The sequence below is a fragment of the Lissotriton vulgaris genome, chromosome 2_1 (genome assembly GCF_964263255.1).
Source record: "Lissotriton vulgaris chromosome 2_1, aLisVul1.2, whole genome shotgun sequence".
Taxonomy (NCBI): Eukaryota; Metazoa; Chordata; class Amphibia; order Caudata; family Salamandridae; genus Lissotriton; species Lissotriton vulgaris.
In genome coordinates this window covers 205425596-205443076 of record NC_141687.1, presented here as the reverse complement: position 1 = coordinate 205443076, position 17481 = coordinate 205425596, and the positions used below count along the sequence as shown (strand labels likewise).

At 44.6% G+C, this 17481-nt stretch overlaps 1 protein-coding gene across 2 annotated transcripts in view; it reads left to right on the top strand.

Annotated features, from left to right (window-relative positions):
• RAD51D (RAD51 paralog D) overlaps positions 1–17481 on the top strand; it is a 134939-nt gene that overhangs the window by 15712 nt on the left and 101746 nt on the right. The gene's annotated exons all lie outside the window — the stretch shown is intronic.

The window sequence follows — 17481 nt, the reverse complement described above, 5'->3', positions numbered from 1 at the left end:
TCATCAGTCATTTGTGGCTGGCTCGCTAATATAAATTTAGAGTCCTTTCTTGACTGTCTTCTAAGTTGATGCCATTAGGGATTTGACCTGCAGTGACCATTGCTGTTCCTGCTTGTTACATTAAAATAAACTCTTTTGGGTCAGTGTTCATTGCCAACTGCGATAAACGATCTCAGATGTCTGCGGTCACCACAGCCCACAGCTCTTCTCTCCATGCATTCGACTCTGGGGAAGAAATCAACATTGACTTCAACTTTGTTAGATGCTACCTAAAGCATGGGAATAGTTGATGGTTACTTCTTTGCTTCAGTGCTTCCCTTGAATAATCCTGCCAATATTAAGTAGCAAGTTGTAAGAAATAGCCTGTGACCAGAATCACAAAATTGATGGATAAAAAGGTTTAAATTAATCTGAAGCACTGGTAATTTCTCTTGGTACGTTCCATTTCATCAAGTTCATATTTTCTCTTCCATACTTCCCAAGAGCAACCATATGTTAATTATTTTTGCCCACACCTTTAATGGGGATAGTCTAGCCTTTATAGCGAGGCCACATCTGCTCTGCTAGGGAATACAAGCAACTTCAGATATGTTCATCAGATATTAGTTGAGAAAGAACTTGTACCTGAGGGGTTAAAAACTGTTGTGACCTATATTTTTGTATTTTGTGATTGCAGACTTTATTCCCCTATGAGGTTTTATTTCTCCTAGCAAGGCATCACCTTGTTCAATTTGTCATAGCAAGGTGTCATTGTTTCTCCAAGCCGGTTGCAAAGTGCTAATGAACAATTCAGTATTACACAAAAAAAGACACTGGAGTCTTAATAGGTTTACATTCCCATCAATAGAGGTACTCTCCATCAATCTTAATACTGTATCCATTTTCAAGGATCGTTCCTATTTCAAACCATAAGTTGGCATAGATTTTCGTCCAGGCTTCTGACCTCTAGCCTATGACCTACACCTTGTGGTGATTTCCTCACAACATAAAAATGTATCACGGTTTCTTTGCTCTGTTTCAAAACTGCTTCATTGTGATGTTTTGGATATGTTTTATTATTCAGCCTTTTCCTTGTAGTGATGGCTGTACAGCATATTCATCTACACGTTTTCTGGGAAACAAAGTCATAATTGCTAGTATCATGTTCTATATGTGTAGAATTGTCCCCACACTTTGTTACCAACATCATGGGAACAGATGAATATCTCTTCATACATTTCTTACCTCAAGAAAGCCATTCTAGTGCAGCTGCACCGTATGGTCTTATACCCAGACGCCACATGCTGGAGATGCGGACACCAGGACGCGACATGTATACATCTGGCGTGGTCCTGTAGATTGATAGCGCAGTTTTGGCTGGAGGTAGTCCGACACATTGGAGAAATCACTACTGTACAGATACCACTCACACCACTGGTCACATTATTGGGATTTGTCTTGGAAGTTCCAAAAGGATCTCGTAAATTGGTGTCCATGCTGCTGCTACTGGCCAAACGGCAAGTGGCAATACACTAGAAGAGACCGCAGCCACCTGTAGTTGCTGTTTGGCTACATACTGTCACATACTGTAAAGATCAGTTGACCCAATAATGGGAATTGATGCCAAGCAGGTCAAGGCCAGTAGATATATGGGAACCATACGTTACTCTGTTGGAGTCACAGGGCGCTGATCACTGTATAGACACTGATCAGTGACATGTAGAATTTGGCAGTGGATCGGGTACTGGGAAATTCAGGATGGTGGACAACAGGGATATCTGGGCCCGCCCTTAGATGCAAGAGAAGGGGTAATACAACGGGTACCAGATCTAAGGGCCAGCTATTACTCGTAACCAGGCCTACAACGCAGAACCGGGGATAGGCAGATTGGGCAGATGTTGGCAGACAGGGGTGGGGGGTAAGTTTAAGATTATTCGTTTATTGGCGGATAACATATACAGAATTGTTAAGGCTGTTATCATTGTTATCACTGTTGCCATAGATGATTGCACACAGGATTTTTATGCTCAAGATAAATTCGCTGCCGGACCCCCGGGATGTCGGCATTTAAGCTGTGAATCTGATCCTAGTTTGTTGTTATTCCACACTGCCGGCTCCAGGGTTGTTTGCACGACCAAGCTGTGTAAATTGGGCACAGTGTACTAAATCTTTAATAAAAAAAAAAAAAGGAAGCCATTCTAGAGGCCTAGCTGATTAGACAAAAGGACTATCTTCATCCAGGGAGACACTGAAGGAGATTTGCCACGCAACTCCTCATATACTTGCTTTATTTCTTAGTCCAACTAAGGGACCCATTACGATGTCAGGCGGATTGCCCCCGCCAGGTTGGCGGTGACCACCGCCAGTCTGGCGGGGGCAATCCGCCCGACATCCACACTCGTTTCCCCCCCGCCATATTAGTATGGCGGGGGGGACATAGGCGGATGGAAAGACTGTCTGCCGCTTTTCCGCCCCGGTCCCCTTGCGGCCGGGGCGGAAAAAGAATAATATGGTGGCGGTCTCTATCAGACACCGGCAGCCATATTATGATGGGCCCAATCTGATGCCTTTCCGTGGCGGCATCGCATGTGGTCTTCACTCTGGGGGCCCCCTGCGGACCCCCAGAGTGAAGGAGTGGTGGGGGGTACCTGTGGTACCCCCAGCATCTGCATACACAAAGCAGCAGGCACTGCGCGGTGCCTGCCGCTTAGTGTATGCAAATGCATGTGTGCATTTTTAACAATGTGGCGGGCGGTGCTGGGAGCACCGCCCGCCACAATGTTAAAAATGAGTGATGCGTCTGCCACTGTGGCGGGCGCATCCTAATGCCAACATCGGGACCCCCGCCCTTAAGGCGGGCGGTCCCTCTTTCCGATGGGATGGCGGGCGGGCAAAGTCCACCCGCCATCCTAATGAGGCCCTTAGAGCGAAGTTCTGATTATTACCATCATAATATAAATTTCCATTATGACCAGCAGCCACTAGATAGTTGTTAAGGATGCGAAGACAATTAGCACCCATGTTATTTGTCCCTGTTGTATATGTTATTGAAATTTCAGTGGCAGATTATTTTAATTGATCTCTCTCAGGAACATGGCTTATAGATGAATCAATTTTCAGTGAAATGCAATACAGCGGGCAAGCAGGGCAGCCTATTAATTGCCTTCTTAGCTAACTTGAAAGGCATAAACGGTATATTCTTAGATTCTTGAGTTCCCACTTGCCAAGTTTCAGGGCTTCTGGTGTATCTCCCTACCCACACATGCTCCCCCCTTGGTTGACTTCATGTTTAACTCACTGGATTTTTCAAATCCGCATTTCATTTTTCTATTGTCATTTGATTGAGAAAGATCACCAGCCTCAGTGTTTTAAAGTATACTTCACCAACCACAAATGTCCTAGGGCTAGATGTACAACCCTTTCATTTAGCGCCTCGCAATTTGCGACTCATTGCGAGTCACAAATAGTGAGGCGCTAAATGAAATGTACAACAGTGTTATTACACTGTTTTGTGGTTCCCAATGGGGTCGCAAATTGTGAGGCTTCATCAATATTAATGTGCCTCTTGCAATTTGCGAGTCCATTGGGAATTCCAGCCCTCGCAGGGACGGTGGTCTGCTGGGCTCAGCAGATCACCATGTCTGGGACTGCTTTTTAATAAAGCAGTTTTTTTTTAATGGAGGCCGTTTTCCTTAAAGGAAAACGGGCTGCATTTAAAAAAAAAAAAAAAAAAAAAAAAAAAATGAAACGTTTTCGTTTGATTTTTTTAAGGACAGGTAGTGGTCCCTAAGACCACTGCCTGACCTTAAAAATATTTTTAGACACAGTCACAAAGTGGAACGGGTCCCCTGGGGACCCCTTCCAAATTGCGACTGCATTACCACCCTCTTGAAGAGGGTGGTAATTTGCGAGTGTTTTGCGACTTCAATTGCAGTCACAAAACATTCAGACATAGCAATACGGCCGCAATTAGGAAGCGAACGCCCCTTCATAATTGTGACTTGCCATTCCTAAATAGCGAGTCGCAAATAATTTGCGACTCACTATTTAGCAATTGTACATGGCCAACAATGATTTTGCATGCGCAAATGGGTTCGCAAACCCGTTTGCGCATGCAAAATCACGTCGTACATCTGGCCCCTAATCTTATAGTGATAATGTAGTAGATGTCAGTGTAAACTGAATGAAATGTACATCTGGTTATATTTTATTCAGTGGCAGACCTTGAGCTATAAATTTGACAGAAATAAAAGGGAGGTGATCACTGATAATAAATATGTTTGAAGTGCCACAGTCTGACATGCATTTATTTAGACAGAGTTTTATAGCACGGATGCCATACCCTCGGGCATCAAAGCGCTTTACTCTATGGGTGCATGATGTTACAAAAGAAATATCCAAAGGTGTACAATTACAACCTGATAAATTTGGTAGGGAATATGAACATTGATGTACAGTAGTTTCTGGCACAACCTCACATAACTAAAAATATCCAATACACAGTACTCCCCAAGGAGATAGCATGTAATTCAATCCCACCCTAGTGTGGTACCCAAGAATTAATACATAGCCACTCAGACCTGCCTTTGTAGGGAAAGAATTGCGAAATGTCTGGGACGGAATAGATTCTGGAAGACAGTTGAACCAGACATTTGGAATCATAAATACCAGATTTTCTAATCTAAACTGACATTATCAATGCTCGTACTAAACACTCGTATTCATATAACTTAAAAAAGATTCTTCGCTTAAAAAAAAGAGTTCTCTTTCACTTCAGATAATAGGTTAGCATAGATTTCTTTGTATAGAGTGGGATGTAGAATCCCAGCAATTCAACATTAATCCAAGAGAATGTGCACATCATTAGTAATTAAAATGTAACAAGGAAACAGAACCCAGACCTACACAGATATAACTGGCGAGACATTGTCAGAGCAGACCCATAATACAGTTGTGACGGGTGAAACCTTGTCATCTAAACCTGAAATGGAGAACTGAGGAATTCCTTAAATTAACACTAATTAATTGTACAGGGGCTAAATCTCTAATATTTGCAGCCATTCTCACTACGTTAGTAGAAAGTAGTTTCAGAAAAAAAGAAAAACAAACTTATTTTAACATGTTCTAACTACACTTGTGGAATGTTATGGCTTTTGTAGTGAGTTTAAAGTCAGGAAAATGTCCCTGATTGAACATTCATTGACCCCCGCCAAGGAATAGAATGAAGCTTGTATCAATAATCTCAGGAATGGGAGTGCCAGATTCACAACGTTACCAACCGCAACAAAGGACTCTCCTTCATAATTTTGTTTCAGGATTAGTAACCTCCCCCCACCCCACCTCCTTTAGAAAGCAGTGAGTCGCTCGCAATTGACTGGGAAAAAATCATGGAGGCTTACTAACAAAGGCATTTCGGAATACATGAGAAAGTTTGCGGGTAGTATTCCTTTACAACTTTTAGGGGCCCATTAGGATGGCGGACGGTTTGGCCCGGCGGGGGCGAACCGCCCGCCATCCACACCAGAACCCCCCCCCCCCGCCATATTAGGATGGCTGGGGGGTCCACGGCGGACGGGAAGACCGTCCGCCGCTTTTGCATGCACAAGGTGGCAGGCACCGCATGTAGCCTATCTCGTTGTGCATTTAAATGCACAACATTAATGTCTGACATTGCGGCGTGTGCTGCTGACCGCACGGCCCGCCCCAATATTTGAAATGCGGGATGCGACCGCCAGTGTGGTGGGGGCATCATAATGCGTACAGGGGGACCGCCGCACCTATGGCGGGAGGTCCCTTCAGCCGTTGCGGTGGCACATTGTATTGAAGCCCTTACTTTGTAAATTGGCCACAAAGCAGCTAGAATGGCAGACTTACTGGAATAAATCCAAACTGTGATAAGGAAATCACTGAAAGGCGCGCTAATTTTACATGAAACCAGCAGGTTTCTCCATAAATTTCGTGATGTTTAATTATCTTTTCAATGAAACAATCACATCATTCTTGAGATCATCATGTGTGTTTATTCATTTCAAATGGATATTCCTTTTCAGATGAGTAGAAATTAATTTCATTCATGAATATTTCATTGCATTACTTCATGCCCGCCCAATGCATTTCGGGTTAAACATGGTAACCCTTCGTCAGGGGCCTAGAAAATGAAAGCATACAGGACCTTAGCGTTCAGCAAACGAACCTTATGTGTAAACATAACTAATTACTATTTACATTCAGTGTATTACATGCCAAGTCCTGGAACATTAATCAACCACATACAAATAATACTGGGCTATCATTCAGGTCGGAAATAGCACAAAGAGCTAGCAGTTTACAAGCATATGTGTATGAAAAGAAATCGTGTACAAGTGAAGGTCCAATAAATGGGCAGTCGAAAAAATAAGAGTGAGGAATTCTGATTCTGCGCTTTAACACCTTAGCTGCGTGTAAACATTTCTCCCCAGTGCTGCGCTGTCCATTAGAACTAGTGCTGAATTTATTTATTTATTTATTTATTTACGGGTTTATACCGCGCTAGGATCACCTCCCGAAGGAGTATCTCCGCGCCTTGAAAACCTTTTCAGCTTGTGGCAGTAGGTACACAGATATCACTAGTTGGAGAATAGGAAGGTTTTTAACTGTTTTCTGAACGGGAGATAGTCCTGGCAGAGTCTCAAAGAGAGAGGGAGGCTGTTCCACAGCCTTGGTCCGGCTATGGATAGCGCCCTTCCACCTTGCCTGGTCTTTCTAGCTCTTGGGACCTGTAGTAAGGCTTGATCACTAGATCTCAGGGACCGTACAGGTTTATAGAGGGAGAATCTGCTGTTTAGATACTCGGGCCCTCTGTTCTGGAGGCTCTTATGTATAGTACATCCAATCTTGTACTTCACCCTTTGTTTAATGGGTAGCCAATGTAAGGTGTTCAAAAGAGGCTTCGATGGTGTGCGGGGGGGGCTGATTTAGTACAAGACGGGCCGCAGTGTTCTGGACTACTTGCAATCTCGCAATAACTCCCTCATTTGCTGATAGGAGCATCCCGTTGCAGTAGTCCAGACGACTCAGTATTAGGGCCTGCACTAATGTTCTCCTAGTTGAGTCAGGGAGCATAGGGAAGACTTTCCTCAGCATGGCGATCACATGGAAGCATGAGCTCACTACTTGGTTGCTGTATTGTTTCAGGGAGAGCTCCTGATCCAGGCGCACGCCAAGATTTTTTACCACCTGCTTTGGCTCTGGGACTGGGCCTAGCTCTTGCGGCCACCAGTCTGGGGACCATAGGAGCTTTGCCTCACCGAACAGCATCACTTCCGTTTTTGCAACGTTACATTGCAGGAAGTTAGATGCCATCCAGTGGGCCACTGCCTTCATCCCCGAGGAGAAAGAGTTCCTGACCGACTCTGTGAGATGTTTGAACGGGAAGAGGAGTTGGGTGTCATCCGCGTATGACATAGGGATGAACCCATGAGATCTCATGATGTTTGCCAGGGGGGCCACATAGATATTAAACAGGGTCGGGCTTAAGCACGACCCCTGTGGCACCCCCTTTGAGATCTCCAACTCCTCTGACCGGTGGGGACCCAGGATGACTGTCTGGGTGCGGTCAGTCAGAAAGCTCCTTAACCATGCCAGAGCTCCACCTTCCAGACCGATGTTCACAAGTCTGGTAGTCACGATGTCATGTGACACGGTGTCAAACGCCGCAGACAGATCCAATAGAACCAGGATGACGGAGTAGCCCCCATCCTGGTACATATGTAGATCGTCTGCGACTGACAGTAAGGTGGTCTCGGTGCTATGGCTTGGCCTGAAGCCCGATTGAGAGGGGTCAAGGCCATGTGTGTCCTCAACGAACCTGGACAGATGTTTGTTAACATATTTCTCTATCATTTTGCCCATAAAAGGGAGGAGAGAGATGGGGCGTAGGTTGGCCAGATCCGTCCAAGGAATGGTGGTATTTTTCCTTAACGGTCTTACCAGCGCCCGTTTCCAGTCTCTCGGAACTTCTCCCGTACTTAACGATAGATTAATTAGTTTCTGGATACCAGGACCAAGAGTTTCAACCAACATGGGCATGATACGGGCAGGAACGATGTCCTGCGGACTGCCGCTCTTAATCATTTTTGTAAGGGTGATAACTTCCTCTAAGGAAATAGGGGGAAAGTTTTTTAAATGATTGGCCTGTGTGTCCCGCTGCGGGCTATTGTGAGAGGGGGTATTAGGATCGGCTACTTTAGTCGATTTAGTGGCCAGTATCTTTGCATAAATAGAATCAATTTTGTTCATGAAAAAGTGTGAGATTCCATCACATAGTTCTTGTGAGGCAACCTCCACCGTCTCGCATGCTACAGGCTTGGTGAAAGTTTGCAGGATTTGAAAAAGAACTTTAGAGTCTTTCCCAGCCTCTGCAAGTTGCATAGCAATGTGACTTTTACGGGCCATCCTTATAGCTTTATGGTAAGATCTAAGGGATGTTAAATAACATTGTTTGTCCTCCTGACTCCGGGATTGTCTCCACACTTTTTCCAGCTTTCTGGACTTTTGTTTCATATGTCTCAGGTCTTCGGAGTACCAGACTTCTTGTCTGGCTGCTTGACGGGGTTTATACACTTTCAGCGGAATAACGCCATCAATTGCTTCATTGACAGCATGTACAAACCGATTGAGCTCATTTGACATCATTCCCTCTTGCTCATTGATCATAGGAGCTTGATAGGCTTCTCGGAAAGTGTCCTGTGTTAGTTTGTGCCAAGGTCTTCTCTTGGTGGCTAAGGTGGACGTTGCATTAGATTTACCCATGGGCTTCGTGTAGAATTTTAAAATAAAATGGTCTGTCCATTCTACTTGAGTGGAGGGTGTACACATATATAAAGATGAGTTGGAGAATACCAGATCCAACGTGTGACCTGCTTCATGTGTGGGTCCCTGATTCATCTTTTTAAGACCTATGTGTTCCATGTCCATAAGAAGTGTTCTGGCCTCCAAGCATGTCTCTAATTCACTGTGGAAATTGAAGTCCCCCACTAATAAGAAGTTCTGGTCATTTAAAATAAACGGCGCAAGAACCTCCATGAGTGAGATCGAAAAATCCACACTTGAACCTGGGGGTCGATATACAACCGCGCCCCTTCTGTTCTCCCCGGAGGTGGAGCAGAGTTTAAAAATCATTAGTTCCATCAGAGGGGTGCTGATTTCCTCCAATATGGTGACAGTTAGTTCCTCCCTGTAAACAATGGCTATTCCACCACCTATTTTTTGTGGACGATCCAGTCTAGAGACCTTATAACCTATTGGAATGGCCAGAGTGATAGCTGAGATTGAATGAGGCTTGAGCCAGGTCTCTGTGAAAAAGCAGAGATCAGGCTTTTCTGTAGATATCAGGTCCCACACCTGTGATGCATGCTTTGGTAGTGAGCGCACATTGCATAGTAGATGTTTGCTTCCTATGGGGATGGGATCCTTGGTAGTTTTTAGTGGGTCGGTTTTATGTATAGAGCATAATGGTTTGGTAGGAACTCGCAAAGGAATATTATCCCCTGCCTCGAGGCCAAAATGTGTATGACAGTCAGAGCATGTAAAAGGGCCCTCAAGATTAGAAAGGAAAGTAACATCGCATGTGGAACCTATACTGGGACGTAGATCCCATAGTACCTGTGATGAGTATGTTAGTTGGCCAGTAACAGGGGTACTCGTGATGGTAGTTGGGACAGCCATAGTCTCCTGCCCCTGGTCCCGTCCGGGCCCGGACGGACACAGACGGGCTTCTCTCTGGCTTGTCTCCGGCGCGTCCTCCGGCGCTCCCCTGCGCGCGACCGCTGCGCGCTCAGGCGACGAGGGGGCTAAATAGCCCCTCCTTGTGTGAGTTCAATGGTCGTGCGCAGCACTGGGGAGGTAGCGCTGCTGACGACCATTGGCCGTCAGCAGCACTTAAGGGGTTAAACTATCGAAGAGGTGTAGTGACAGGCATGCAGGTCCGGAGGCCAAAGTGAAAGAGACCGAGTGAAGGGGAATCGCAACCGACTTACCGGGAAGGGAGCGCACGGTGCTCGTGGAGTTCCGAACGCGGAACCAGTCGCATTGACTATAGACCAATCAGGTGGCATGTTATAGGTCTGTGATGTAGTCACGTGATAACGCGGAAAAAAATATAAACGAACGGGGTTCATAGATAACGAACGAGAAAGTCTTATCTAATATATTTAATGTATTTGGGAGTCAGATTGCGGTAATCCATATGAAAATAAGACGAAGGTATCGCATTTCAACGCCGCGGTTGAATTAACCGTGTGTGAAGTATAACGCGCTCAGGGATAGGATGACAGTCAATCACGTGGATACCATACAAAAAGTAAACAAACCCTCGAGAACGGGTTGTGAGGAGCAAATGCAATCGAGGTAGGACAGATGAACCGCCGGGTAACGTGAATGGTGCAACAAAACACAACACACAAACGCAATAAGAGGATAAAGTGTAAAGAGTATGGAAAGAAAGTTACAGGAGGTGTAGTGATATTGTCGGAAAGCCATATCAGAGTGCTGATATTTGAGAATGATGCGTGTAAAAGAATAGCTCATATGGTATGTAACATGAGGTTTAAAAGACCGAAACATATCCACTGATCTCTTAACAATGAGTATCAAATAAACATGATGGAAATAAAATATAGTAATCTACAGTTCAAACATGTATTGTATGCAAATAAGCTAGAGGAGCGAAAAGTCTCTCGTGGTACCAAGTATTGTGCTCAAGGTCATAGAAAACATGAAAATTCAATTCTGTAGTTTATCCCTGTTGGTTGGAGGGAATTAAGTTTTTTGATCCAATAAAATTCTGCCTGTAAACGTTGTTTCATTGGGTCTGTGTCATATCGTTGTCGGAGTATCTCCAGTATGGTAAATTTCAGCTGTGAAATTTGATGATTGCATTCGAGCCAATGAGTGGCGACCGCTGATTTTATGTTCTTAGTGCGGATATTGCTTTTGTGTTCGGATATTCTTATTTTAATCTTCCTTTCTGTCTGTCCGACATACATTTTGCCGCACGGGCATTTGATCGCGTAAATCACGTTTTTGGTGTCACAAGTGCCAGTATATTGGAGATCAATTTTGTGACCTTTTGAAGGGTTGTGGACTTGGGGAACGTGCGGACCGGAATAACAGGCGGGGAGGCCGAATATAGTGAGCTATGTCTCTGGTTTTATTTCAACAGATGGATGGAAATACAAAGTCACTGTGCAGTTAGGGATGGTGGATTTGGTTGATGACCCGGTTCGATGATGAGGATCTTGGATCAGGTGTTGCTTCCCGCTTTCACCTTTCGTCTCCTCGGGATGGCACTGGGGCTCCACGGAGGCTTGAAGAAAGGGAGAGAAGCGTAAGGGCTTTACTCCGTGCAACACAGTCGGAATGCTGACACCTACACCCGGGCGTGAGAGGGTATGAAAGAGGACGGTGAGGGAGGGACGGAACGGGTTTTGGAAGAGGCAAGGAAGAGACGGGAAGGAAGAGAGGTGCCAGGTGCTGGGCAGTGATTAGGCTCTATACAGCGTGCGTGAAACAGGGGATATTAACATATATACAGTGACTCGGTGCTCGTGAATCCTACGATATTTACAGCTATCTATATACAACTCTATGTACAGGGGCACTGAGAAAGGGTGACGTGTACTCACGTGCCCCGCCGCAACTCTCGTCCGAGTTGCGGCCGCTCTCCAGCTTCCTCCTGAGGACGCCACCAGTAATCCGTCCAGACGTCCTCGTCCTCCTCCTCGCTTCGATCTAGCCGTGCTGCGCCGCTCTCTGTCGGGGGTTCGTCGCTCTCCGCTGCCTCCTGCCACGAGTCGGTTGCTCCTAACGCCTTTCCTCTCTCCTCGGGGCTTTTTCTATCTTCCGGCTGGTCGACAGCCCGTCCACTTCCGGGGTCAGGGGCGGGTACTTCCGGGTTGAAAGAGGTCGTCCTGTTTCTGCTTCCGGGATCGCTGATGAGGGTTTCCGGTTCTCCGCGTTCAGGGGTCGGCACCTGCAGGGGATGAGAAAGAGAGGGTGTCCTGGGTGACCGGGACGTTAACTGGCCGAGCGAGGGAGACAGGAGTTCCCCGCTCGGACACCGCCGGAAAGAGGTAGGTGCAGCCTCCGTTCCACAAGGGTGCATGAATGTGTTGCCAATTATTGCATTATTGCAGTGTATGCAATTGAGGCATTTCGACATTCCTTTGTGTTGAGTTTTGATTACTTTTTTGGAAGTCAGAACCTCCTTTAGGTTTCTTGATCTTTTGAATGCAAAAGGTAATTGTTCACTGTAGAGGTTTCTCAAGTCTGGTTCATCTTTGATTAAGGCCCAATGGTGATTAATGATTTTTTTAATCTTGTTGGCTGCTGTAGAGTATTTTAAGACACACACTGTGTTTTTTTCTGTGGTCTGTGGCCTAGGTGTTAATAGTCGCTCTCTAGAAAAAGTGGCGACTTTCATGATTGATTTTTCCAGAATCTCTTTGGGATATCCACGGTCAAGGTATTGCTGTTGTTGATCTTCAATGGTTTTATCCAAAATGTGTTGGTCAGAAGTGATTCTTTTCAAGCGCATAAACTGGGATGTCGGAAGATGTTTTTTTAATGTGTCAGGATGAAAACTTTGGAACAGTAAGCTGGAGTTTCGGTCTGTGGCTTTCTTGTAGACTTGGGTATGGAGTTTGTGATTGATGATGGTTATTTGTACGTCTAAAAAAGAAATGGTTTCCTTGTGTATGGTATGTGTAAATTTAATTCTGGGGTTCAGTTGATTGAGTTCCATGATGTTAGTTAGCAGTTGTTCCTTTTCTCCTCTCCAGATCAAAAACAGATCGTTAATATATCTTTTGAATGTCACAAGATGGTCTGTCCAATTGGTGTTGTTCAAGATGTTATCATGTTCGAATCTTGACATCTACAAATTCGCCTATGAGGGAGCCCCCCCAAAGCCCATTGAAGTGCCATTGCATTGATTGAAATATTTATTGTTCCACTCAAAATAGCTATGATATAGCGCGAAATGCATTAGTTCAATGAGGAAAATCTTGTTGGCTTCACATTCTTCTTCTCTTAGTAAGTTCCATTCGAAGGCTTCAAGGCCTTCATTGTGCTGAATGGATGTGTATAATGACACAACGTCAATTGTACTTAGTACTTACTTTCATATGGATTACCGCAATCTGACTCCCAAATACATTAAATATATTAGATACGACTTTCTCGTTCGTTATCTATGAACCCCGTTCGTTTATATTCTTTTCCGCGTTATCATATGACTACATCACAGACCTATAACATGCCACCTTATTGGTCTATAGTCAATGCGACTGGTTCCGCGTTCGGAACTCCACGAGCACCGTGCGTTACCTTCCCGGCAAGCCCGTTGCGATTCCCCTTCACTCGGTCTCTTTCACTTTGGCCTCCGGACCTGCATGCCCGTCACTACACCTCTTCGATAGTTTAAAGCGCAGAATCAGAATTCCTCACGCTTATTTTTTCGACTGCCCATTTATTGGACCTTCACTTGTACACGATTTCTTTTCATACACATATGCTTGTAAACTGCTAGCTCTTTGTGCTATTTCCGACCTGAATGATAGCCCAGTATTATTTGTATGTGGTTGATTAATGTTCCAAGACTTGGCATGTAATACACTGAATGTAAATATTAATTAGTTATGTTTACACATAAGGTTCGTTTGCTGAACGCTAAGGTCCTGTATGCTTTCATTTTCTAGGCCCCTGACGAAGGATTACCCGAAATGCATTGGGCGGGCATGAAGTAATGCAATGAAATATTCATGAATGAAATGAATTTCTACTCATCTGAAAAGGAATATCCATTTGAAATGAATAAACACACATGATGATCTCAAGAATGATGTGATTTTTTTCATTGAAAAGATAATTAAACATCACGAAATTTATGGAGAAACCTGCTGGTTTCATGTAAAATTAGCGCGCCTTTCAGTGATTTCCTTATCACAGTTTGGATTTACAACATAAGGCACTAATAGGCAGAGTGCGACAAGGAAACGCGCCCAAAAATTTTCTTTAACCCATATTTATACAACAGAGTGCACGGAGATACAATAACCAGACTTACGGGAATAGTCATATACAGTTAGTTAAAGTAGAAAAGACTACACTTTCTTTACACTTTTACTAATAGAGATTTGGATATTTCGTGCCAATTCACAAAGGCATGTAAGAGTACGTAAAAGATTACTACTTTTGTACTGTTCACATTCTCAGACCCTTTGAATAGAATGTTAGTTCAACCTGGTGCTGACACAGACTGTTCAAGACACAATCATCAAAAGCCTAAGATTAGCAACCAAGAGGACCTTAATACAGAACCAAAAACTGCATCAAGGATGCTGCAGGTAATACCTTTAACAATGTAACATGGCTTTGTTTACACACAACAAATGGCAGTTGACAAGATTTGCAGCACTGCTTTGAAGCCTTTTTATATCGCCATGCTGCCCCAGATAATTTATTTTTCACATGCAGCTTGTTAATGCAATAAAACAACTTTATTGACATAATACATTCTGAACAAAAACATTTGTCAGCTACTAACAACCAACAAATCTCCACAAACTCTTGCCTTGCCTGTGACACCACATGGACACTCTAAGTACCATTGAATAAGCACAAGTCTTGATGGAAACCTGACGCATAAGTAAATATGACTCTTTGCATTTGCCAGCAGTGGGGTTCCGAGCAGTGTATACATGGAAATGGAGCATAGCAAGTAGCATGTACGGTAAAAAGGCTGCATGCCAAAAGAGATAGCCCAATAATCTTGTTTATCACCATGCGTGGCGGGTTTTCCCGCTGTGCGCTGACTTTTTTAAAAACCCGCGATTCATGACGAGCTCAGCTCGTCATGAGCGCACGAGAGCCGTAACTCATGACGAGCTGAGCTCGTCATGAGCTTCGAAGGGGTTAATTATCTAATAAGGAGTGATAAAAACTTAGAGCCCAATTACAAGTCTGGCGGTATGTCGACCGAGCGGCTTCTCATACTGGAGTCAGCTGTATGCTACCTAAGCAAATATAAGTTATAGTTCTAATTTGGATGTCCAAGTCTGGCTTGAGCAATTAAAATCTCTGCACACATCACCAATTCCTATAGCTTTACCATCAGTACTAATTTTAATCTAGTAGCCTATGTAAACAAAATTACCAGGATGCCTTTACCTGCTCCTACTAATCAAAGGGCTCAACCCATCGGTACCTCATGAAGATTTCAACAGATGATGCAACTTGTTCTTTTCACACAAGGACGGAGTTAATAACATGTTTTTGGAATTGCAGAAAATAATATGTGCATCTCTCAAATTATATTTTAATAGGGTGCCTAGTCACAGATGTGAAAATGTTTACCAGGTTACTTCTTTTTTTATTGACTTCTAGTGGCTTATCCTCTGGCTTGTGTGCAAGGGTAGGTGCTATCATCATTCAGCTTTCCTCCTTAAGAACTCCCTTGTGGCTTCTGTTTGTCTCAGTATCATTCCACTGTAAGACTTACAAAACTCCCCAAAAAACTGGCAACTTTCTAATAATAAATATTCAATGTTAGGTTAGTATATCCCATCAATTGTTTCTAATTCTTGTCTACACTATTTTTGTTAGAGAGTTTTTTAAATTACATTCATGGCCTATCGCAAGGGGAATGTTGGAAAGTATAATTCTGGAATGTTGTAGCAATGCATACATTTCTTTAGGTTTTGAATATAGATGTCCATAATTCACTTAATAATGTGCTGACTCAATAAAGGGGACCTCGTTGTAAGTGAATCAATCAATCAGTGACACTTATAAAGCGCGCTACATACCCGTAGGGTCTCAAGGCGCTGGGGGGGGGGGGGGGGGGGGGTGGAGGGGGGGGGGGTCCGCTACTGCTCGAACAGCCTGGTCTTCAGCTTCTTCCTGAAGGAGAGGTGGTCTTGGGTCAGGCGCAGGTCGGTCGGGAGGGAGTTCCAGGTCTTGGCGGCCAGGTAGGAGAAGGACCTTCCTCCTGTAGTCGCTCTTCGGATGCGGGGGACGGCGGCGAGGGCGTGGTTGGCTGATCGGAGGTGGCGTTTGGGAGCGTAGAAGTTGACTCGGCTGTTGAGGTAGCTCGGGCCTTGGTCGTGTAGGGCTTTGTGTGCGTGGGTGAGGAGGCGGAAGGTGATTCTTTTGTTGACGGGGAGCCAGTGAAGGTCTCTCAGATGTCCGGAGATGTGGCTGGTTCGTGGGATGTCGAGGATGAGTCTGGCTGAGGCGTTCTGGATCCGCTGGAGTCTCTTCTGGAGCTTGGCGGTGGTACCGGCGTAGAGGGCGTTGCCGTAGTCCAGTCGGCTGGTGACGAGGGCCTGGGTGACGGTCTTCCTGGTCTCGGTGGGGATCCACCAGAAGATCTTCCGTAGCATGCGTAGGATGTTGAAGCACGCCGAGGAGACGTTGTTGACTTGCCTGGTCATGGAGAGGGAGGAGTCCAGGATGAAGCCCAGGTTGCGTGCATGGTCTGTCGGTTTGGGTGCGGTGCCCAGGGCGGGAGGCCACCAGGAGTCGTCCCAGGCGGAGGGTGAGGAGCCCAGGATGAATGAACATATGATTGTACAGTATAATAAACACGCTTATGCCTGGGGATCAGATTTTGTTTTTATTACCTCATCTGGAAGTGTTGGTGAGATTCTTCATTTGCATTGGTAATATTTTTAAGTGGAAGAAGTTGTTTGGTGGAACGCTTTTAACTGTCCCTGATGTTTAGCAATTTACTGTCAGCCTGTCTTCGTCTTCGTTCTACGTTCTACAGTTCCTATTAACTAGTGTTTGCTTTTTTATGCTGAAGGCAGCCTTTGTTTTTACTTGAGTAAGGCCAAAGAATTGGACTAGATGAGATATTCTATAGGTCTGGTGTCGAAAGAAATGTTTTCTGAACAAAGGAACTCCAAAATAATGGTTTCCTGCATCCATTACTGTTACTAGTTGGCCAACTGCCCTTGCTTGGTTACCGCCAGTGCTCACCATAAGATGTAAGGCTGCAACTGCAGCATTGCTAGGTATGTATTCTCTCTTACTGAAATGTGTATAAAGTTGTAGTGTTTCAAACATTCTGTAACATTATCCCCTTTTAAAATCTCTGTGGTGCGAATTCCCACACCATTCTCAAACCTGTTTTAGTGAAAGTTCAGTGCTCTTTAGCGCTCCTTTCTCTGGATGTTCATTGGTGCTCTGGGAATGTGGATCTATGGACAATGATGTTGCAGGAAATGCTGCTGAAAGTATCTTCTATAGATTCACAGGCAACCAAATCTACATTCACATTCGACCCATTTTGGTATGCCATTTTGAAACCAGCCTTAAGACCTTTGAATGTCATGGGGCTTAAGAAAGATGCTGCATCTGTAATCACAAGCCTCCCATTTTATAATGCTTTCTTAGATGCTCCTCCTGACAGCGTGGTGGATGTTCTAAGCATTTTAATCTAGAGATTATATTTTGACTGGA